The following is a 7,620-nucleotide window of genomic DNA, read 5'->3' on the forward strand; positions in this document are numbered from 1 at the left end:
GTGCAAATACACTCTGAACTGAGAACTTTCTTGGGGGAAAAATTGGAGATCCGTTTTCTACTCTTTGAGGAGATGCATCTAACATAAAATATGGGCATCTGAAATAACTCTTGTGGTTCGTGGTCCTTTTAGCAAGTTGCCCAGGCTTGTTTCCTTTATTCCTGGAATAGCTACGGACAAAAATCAAAAGAAATAATTATTTAGTATTCTCAGGTCATACAATTCGGAAGGGCTTAAGACATCCTAACAGCTTTGAAATGTCACTGTCCTTAAAATAATAATGTGTTTTGAATACGGGTATTTAGACTGTGTAGGGGTTTGACGGCATTGATTTTTCAATTCTATTATAAACATTCTTCCCTTTATGAATTTTATCAGCATACATTATTCAAATGTTATTTTTATTTACCTTCAGCTGTTGACAAAGAACATTAGAAAAGAAAGGTTTATGAACATAAAATTGTATCTAAATTGTGATACAAGCAGAAAGGAATAACGTTCCCTTTTGAAAAGATAAAAACTTTATATTTCAGAAAAGTTATCCCAAGACCAAATTACAGTGGTTAAGTGGCCTTGCCTTCTGTGATGGGATTCAAAACAAATGATAGAAAACAAGCATTTGAGAATTGGTCACTTTTCTGGCTTACCTCAATCTTTCACATCACACACGATTGATGAGGCATGTGATTTGACCATTTTTCTTTACCGTGCCGGCAAATTTCCAGATCTTCTCCTGGGGCTGGAAATGGCTGGGTATGGCCTGAGGTCTGCCCATCCAGACCTCACCACCTTGGCTTGATCATCCTAGTCTTACTCTCTTCTTATAAAGAGGCAGTTGAGCTGAGTGATGACACAAGGGGCTAGTGACATCCTCCAGAGTCAGGATGGACAGTATGAACAAGGGATGGGGGACTGGTTTGGAGGAAACCAAGGTCTTGAATCCTCAGGGAGCACTCTAGGAGTCTCTGTCCACTTAGGAGAGCCATTGCCCTTGCCATTTTGATTGTAGTTGAGGAGAAATGGCTGTGATGTCAGTGGTGAGTGAAATCTAGTGGCTGTCTCTCCTTCTGTGCAGGGTGGTGGAGGGTGGATGACATTGCTTTATAGAAAGGGCATGGTCTTCAGAATTCAAACAGGTCAGAGTTCAAATTGCACCTTTGTCCATTCCCAGTTGTATGACGGTGAGCAAATTACTTGAGTTCTTTGAGAGTTTCTATAAAGATTAAGTGAGAAAAACATAAAGCTCTTAGCAGAATAATAAGTGTTTTGAACTTAATATATATGTTGATGTAGTTGATTTTCTCTGCTCAACCAACCCAGTAAAGATGGACTTTTCAATATTACTGTGGCAAATGAAGAGGTTATTCAGAATGTCTTGAATAGACCTCCTTTTAATTTTTTCGGATATAAAGTAAGCAGACCTGAGCTGTACTAGGTGCGTTCACATAGATAACCTTCTTTTAAACTTGGGAAGAGAATAGGAGGAGGAGATGATAACGGCAGTGTTTACTACAGTGATTAATAACTTAAAATTTACTGAGCACTAAGTGCCACACGCTAGTCACATCCCATGGTATTTTTTCTCTATTCCCAATACCACACATACACACACACACCCCCCCCTTAAGTAGATACTATTATAATATTCAATTTAAGGACAAGAAATTTGAGGATCAGAGAGGTCAAGCAATTTTCCCAAAATAACACAGCTAGAAAGTGTCAGAGCAGGGATTCAAATAGAACCGAATGAACACAGAGACAAATTTTTCTGCCAGGAGGCTATGCTGCCTGCCTCCTTAAGTGCGGGATGGTCACCAGCCTCATCTGGAGGTGCTGCTGATGATTTGGAGCTAGCCAGAGCATCAGTAGCAAGTTGCCTGCACTATTAGGATTTCCTATGAATAGAGTGTGCACTGAGCAAAAATGGGTTCATGCTGTATGGATAAGTGTAAATGTCAGCTGGATCACATTTCACAGAACAGTGTTCATAAACAAGACGCCGCCCACTCAGATCAACAACTTGGATGGATTTCTAAAAATGTGATGTAAAATTGCCTGGTATCATAATGACTGGAAACTATAGCTGTGGAGAGGGGGTGGTAGCAAACCTGTGAAGAGGTGATCAACTTCCCTAAGGATGTCAAGCATGGACCAAGAATAATCTAATTAGTGAAGTACAGTGACTCTCAAAATCTCTTGTCCACTCATTATCAAAGAGCTTAGTTTCCTCTTGAAAGAAACATGAACATTTTTTTCTGAAGAGAATATTTAAATGTGTATAGTATCCTCTCTCATATTCCACTTTCATGGTAGATTTTTTTTTAATTTTTTTTCTCTTTATATTGTGTTAGTTTCAAGTGTACAGCAAAGTGATTCCGCCATGTATGTATTTTTCAGATTATTTTCCACTATAGTTTACTACACGATGTCGAATATAGTTCCCTGCGCTACACGGCAAATCCCTGTTGCTTATCTCTTTTATGTATAGTAGTTTGTGTCTGCCAATCCCATACTCCAAACCTATCCTCACCCCCTCCCTTTCTCTTTTGGTAACTGTAAGTTTGTTTTCTGTGTCTGTGAGTCTGTTTCTGTTGTGTATATAGATTCATTTGAATTACTTTTTAGTAATTAATTACTAAAATTAGTAATTACTAAAATTAATTACTATAATTAGTAATTACTTTTTAGTAATATGACCACATATAAGTGATACATAATATTTGTCTTTCTCTATACTTCACTTAGTATAATGTTCTCTGGGTCCATCCACGTTGCTGCAAATGACAATATTTCATTCTTTTTTATGGCTGTTCTTAAGCCAATCATCTGTGGATGGAAACTTGGGTTGTTTCCATTTCCAGCACTATTATAAATAGTGCTGCTATGAACATTGGGGTGCATGTATCTTTTGAATTAGATTCTGTCTTTTCCAGATAAATGCCCAGGAGTGGGATTGCCAGATCATACGGTAGCTCATGGTAGATTTTTAATTGCAGAGGCCTTATGGGGAATAAAGTTGCTGTAATTTCCATTATGAAAGCCTCAAGTTCCACCTAAAATATTTCCACACTTCTTGGTGGTATGGGATCAATCAAATGAGAATCACTGGGTAATGGAAAGAGCACTTGGGGTAGGGAGATCGGGGTTCTCGTCCTCGTTCTGCCCCAAGCTGGCTTTGTGGGGAAAACCACTTTCCCTCTCTTGGTATCAATTTTGTCATTTGTCAAGGGAAGAGACAGGTGAATTATATGACCTCCAATGTCCTTTCAATGTTTAATACTCTGTGGTTCTTGGGTATCTTTTCCAGAATAATACTCATCAAAGTAAAAGTTCCTTGAAAGGCTCAAGTTGGTATTTTGTATGTGTTAGTACTTAACAACTAGGACCAGTGGAGACAGAACTGACCCTTTCTTCTAGGAACCTGCAGCAGGATTTATTAAGATTGAGGCTTTGATGTAGAACTAGAAGCTTCCAGCATCTGAAACACCAGCCAGAGCTAGGAAGACAGACATCAAGGTGAGGCTGAAAAAGAACAGGAGAGGAAAGAAGAGGAACCAAAAGGAATAAAGTCGGAGGGGGTAAAAGGAGGAAGAAGGAGGGAGAAGGAGAGAAGGAAGAGGAAGGGGAGGAGAAGGGGAGGATGGAGAGAGAGAAAACAAGAAGAGGAGGAAAGATGGGAAAGGAAATTGAGAGATAAAACAGGTGAGGAGGGAGAAGAAATTGATTTGGGAGGCATCTATGGCCCTACAACCAAGGCCCTAGATCCTTGGGCTCTGAAGTGGATTTGCAAGAGGCCGTGGGAACCTGGCAGCTCTTGGCTAGACCTCCAATAGTTAGCCCTGCCTCAAAGGTGAGCCCCTGCTTCTTAGCCACGTCCTGACAGGCAAAGCACTTGACATACAATAGGCATTAAATGAATGCTTGTTGAATGCTACAAAATATTTGCATAAGAGGAATAAATGGTATCATGCCCACAAATTCACTGTAGGCTAACATTCAACAAATATTCCTGATAATATCCTGTGTGTCAGGTATTGCACTAGGGGTTGTCATGCATACCTCACTGAGGCAGAGGTTTCCACTCTCTTCACTCCGTGCACTGTGGGAGAAATGGTCAGAAGGTACAACTGCCCACTGTACACCCCCTGCCTTCCTAGTGGTGGCTGTCTCCCAAGTTGATTTGCACAGTGACCTATTTTAATCTAGACAGATTTACGATGCTTGGATTCTAAATTCTGTACATACCTCGTATTATTTAAGGCAACTCTAGCTGCTGTAAAAAAATAAATACCAAAACCTCAGTGGATGAACACAATATAAGAGGTACTTCTTTCTCATGCAGCAGTCCAGTGTGGGTATTGGGTGGATACCTTCCAACAGGTGACGGATGAACATTTGCTCATTCCCTTTTTTTTTTTTTTTTTTTTTTGCGGTACGCGGGCCTCTCATTGCTGCGGCCCCTTCCGCTGCGGAGTACAGGCTCCGGATGCGCAGGCTCACGGGCCCAGCTGCTCCGCGGCACGTGGGATCCTCCCGGACCAGGGCACGAACCCGTGTCCCCTGCATCGGCAGGCGGACTCTCAACCACTGCGCCACCAGGGAAGCCCTTGCTCATTCCCTTTTATGGCTCTATCATCTTCAGCACAATGTTTCCAAGCACACTGCAGAAGGGGAAAGTGGAGAAGGCAAATGGGCTGCTGCTTCTTTTATTTAGTTTTTATTTTATATTGGACTGTAGTTGATTTACAACGTTGTGTTAGTTTCAGGTGTACAGCAAAGTGATTCAGTTATACATATAAATATAACCACTCTTTCAGATTCTTTTACCATATAGGTTATTACAGAATATTGAGTAGAGTTCCCTGTGCTATCCAGTATGTCCTTGTTGATTATGTACTTTATATATAGTAGTGTATTTACATTAATCCCAAACTCCTAATTTATCCCTCTCCCCACCACCTTTCCCTTTTGTTAACCATAAATTTGTTTTCGAAGTCTGTGAGTCTGTTTCTGTTTTGTGAATAAGTTCATTTGTATCAATTTTTAGATTCCACATATAAGTGATATTATATAATATTTGTCTTTCTCTGACTTACGTCATTATTGTGATAATCTCTAGTTGCATCCATGTTGCTGCAAATGGCATTATTTCATTTCTTTATGGCTGAGTAATACTCCATTGCATATATGTACCACATCTTCTTTATCCATTCCTCTGTCGATGGACATTTAGGTTGTTTCCATGTCCTGGCTATTGTAAATAGTGCTGCAGTGAACATTGGGGTGCATGTATCTTGCCAAATTATGGTTTTCTTGGGATATACGGCCAGGAGTGGGATTGCTGGATCATACGATAGTTCTATTTTTAGTTTTTTAAGGAACCTCCATACTGTTCTCCATAGTGGTTGTACCAATGTACATTCCCACCAACAGTGTAGGAGGGTTTCCTTTTCTCCACACCCTCTCCAGCATTTATTGTTTGTAGACTTTTTAATGATGGTCATTCTGACTAGTGTGAGGTGCAAACTGGTTTAATCCCAGTGCTCTGGAACATGGGGAACAAACATTTCTTCTGCTAACAGTTCATTGGCAAGAACAAGTCACACAAGTTCATACTGAGATGCTGGTGGAGAAGGTGGAGTCAGAGGTGATTGGTGAGAAATGTAGTCCCTGGCTTCAGCTCCTTCCCCCAAAATGACTCTACACTGTGTAAGGGGAGCATGAATCTTGGTGGACAGCCAGCCATTTCTTCCACACACCCTCGTCAATAAAGAGAATGAGGCTGTGATTTTCAACCAGGGGTTGGAGTTCTACCAAAAGATAAACATGGAAAATTTACTTTATGAGGTCATTTTTTTTCTATTAAAACAAAGATATATTCTAGATTCGAATAAAATTTTCTCTTACACTTTTAAACTAAAACATGAGATTTCAAGCAAATGACGTTTCCATCATCACTTACACACACACACACACACACACACACACACACACACACACACACACAGATAGCATCCATCATCCTTGTTGTAAGCGGAAAGGTTTGAGGGAAATAATTGTTGAAAAACATAGATCATAAATTTTAGCAGTCTCCTTTTCTCCTTTTAAGTATTTCTTCTCTTCCTTTGATAATGTAGTCTTACAACAGATTTCAGAAATGAGAGGTTGCCTCCTCTTTTCCTCTTCTCTCAAAGAGAAAGCTCTGCCCAGAGCTTCCTATTGTAGGGAGAGTGGTTCTTCCTTTTGTCTAAAAGTGGACAGCTGTCATCAAGAAAGGAATAAGATGACAATCCAAAATCTCAGGGCATTGCGTGTAAGTAACTTACAGTCCTAGACTGACTTACAGTCTAGAGGTAGAAGAGAAAATGGGAGGCAGTGGGGGAAGATGTGATAAGACAAAAGGATAGACTTGACTTGGAGCCTGGGAGTGCACCCCATTGGGGAGGGGATGGCAAGCTGCCCTGGGAGAGGTCACACGGAGGCAGGTGGGGGACTGAGGACCCCAATGAGCCTCTTTTTCTTTCTCATCAGCTGCAGACAACTGTGGTATCTTGGTATCTCCCACCTCAAGAGAGTACGTTAAATTCCCGCCTCACAAGAGAGGTGTACTCACCTGTAAGACCTGGGGTAGCCAACATTCGTCTGGAAAAGAAAATTTTCTCAAGAGAGAAGAGGGATTTTCAAAGTTCACCTAATTCATCTCCACATATCACAAGAGCAAAGCTTGGCTAGGAGCTGTCGTGTAAACAAGCTGTGATGTGGTGTGAGGGAACCGCCACCTCACAGAAAACAGATGAAAAGCTTTCTGGTTCTAGAGCCTGGGGAGCCTTATGCAAGTCCTCCTTTCTATATACGTTTTTGAGAGAGAGGAGATGATAATATAGCAGGCCCAGATATGTTGCAGCAGAGGGAGAAGCTGAGCCAGAAAGAATCCGTGTCCCTCTTCCTGAGAGAGGCCAGCCTCAGAGGATGCAGCCACACAGAGTTAAATGGTGGTGGTGGAGGCGCAGGGGTATTGGGTAGAGAAAGGGCTGCAGATAGGGCACCAGAAGCTCCCGTGGCCTCACAGGAGACAGTCAGGTAGCTGACGATTCTGGTCCAATAAGTGCACTGAATGAGGGCTTCGAGGCAGATGGGCCAGGCCTCTGCTGGTCAGCATGGAGATGGCGGAACTCCCAGGGAATGTTGCCTGGATTGAGAGAATAGGACATGAGTTTCACCAGCCACGTACCTCAGATAAGAGCCGGTCACTCAGTGGACACGGACAAGGACATCTCAACCAGAGTTCAGTAACTCAGCCATTAAAAAGAATGAAATAATGCCATTCGCAGCAATGTGGATGGACCTAGAGATTATCATACTAAGCAAAATAAGTCAGAGAGAGAATGATAAATGCCATATGATATCACTTATATACAGAATCTAAAATACTACACAAATGAACTTATCTATGAAACAGAAACAGACTCACAGATATAGAGAACAGACTTAGGGTTGCCAAGGGGAAAAGGGGGTTGGGCAGGGAAGGACTGGGAGTTTGGGATTAACAGATGCAAACAAACTATTATATATAGAATGGATAAATAACAAGGTCCTACTGTATAGCACAGGGAACTATAT

General features: G+C 41.4%; 1 long non-coding RNA gene across 1 annotated transcript; it reads right to left on the reverse strand.

Moving 5' to 3' along the window:
* Positions 1-4,127: 4,127 nt before the first annotated feature.
* LOC141276746 (uncharacterized) lies at positions 4,128-7,241 on the reverse strand. Its single transcript, XR_012326735.1, has 3 exons — positions 6,614-7,241; positions 5,097-5,810; positions 4,128-4,661 (listed from the first exon to the last, which is right to left on the reverse strand). It is a non-coding gene; the product is annotated as an uncharacterized lncRNA (long non-coding RNA).
* Between the last annotated feature and the right edge of the window lie 379 nt (positions 7,242-7,620).

The sequence above is a fragment of the Tursiops truncatus genome, chromosome 16, assembly GCF_011762595.2.
Source record: "Tursiops truncatus isolate mTurTru1 chromosome 16, mTurTru1.mat.Y, whole genome shotgun sequence".
Classification (NCBI taxonomy): domain Eukaryota; kingdom Metazoa; phylum Chordata; class Mammalia; order Artiodactyla; family Delphinidae; genus Tursiops; species Tursiops truncatus.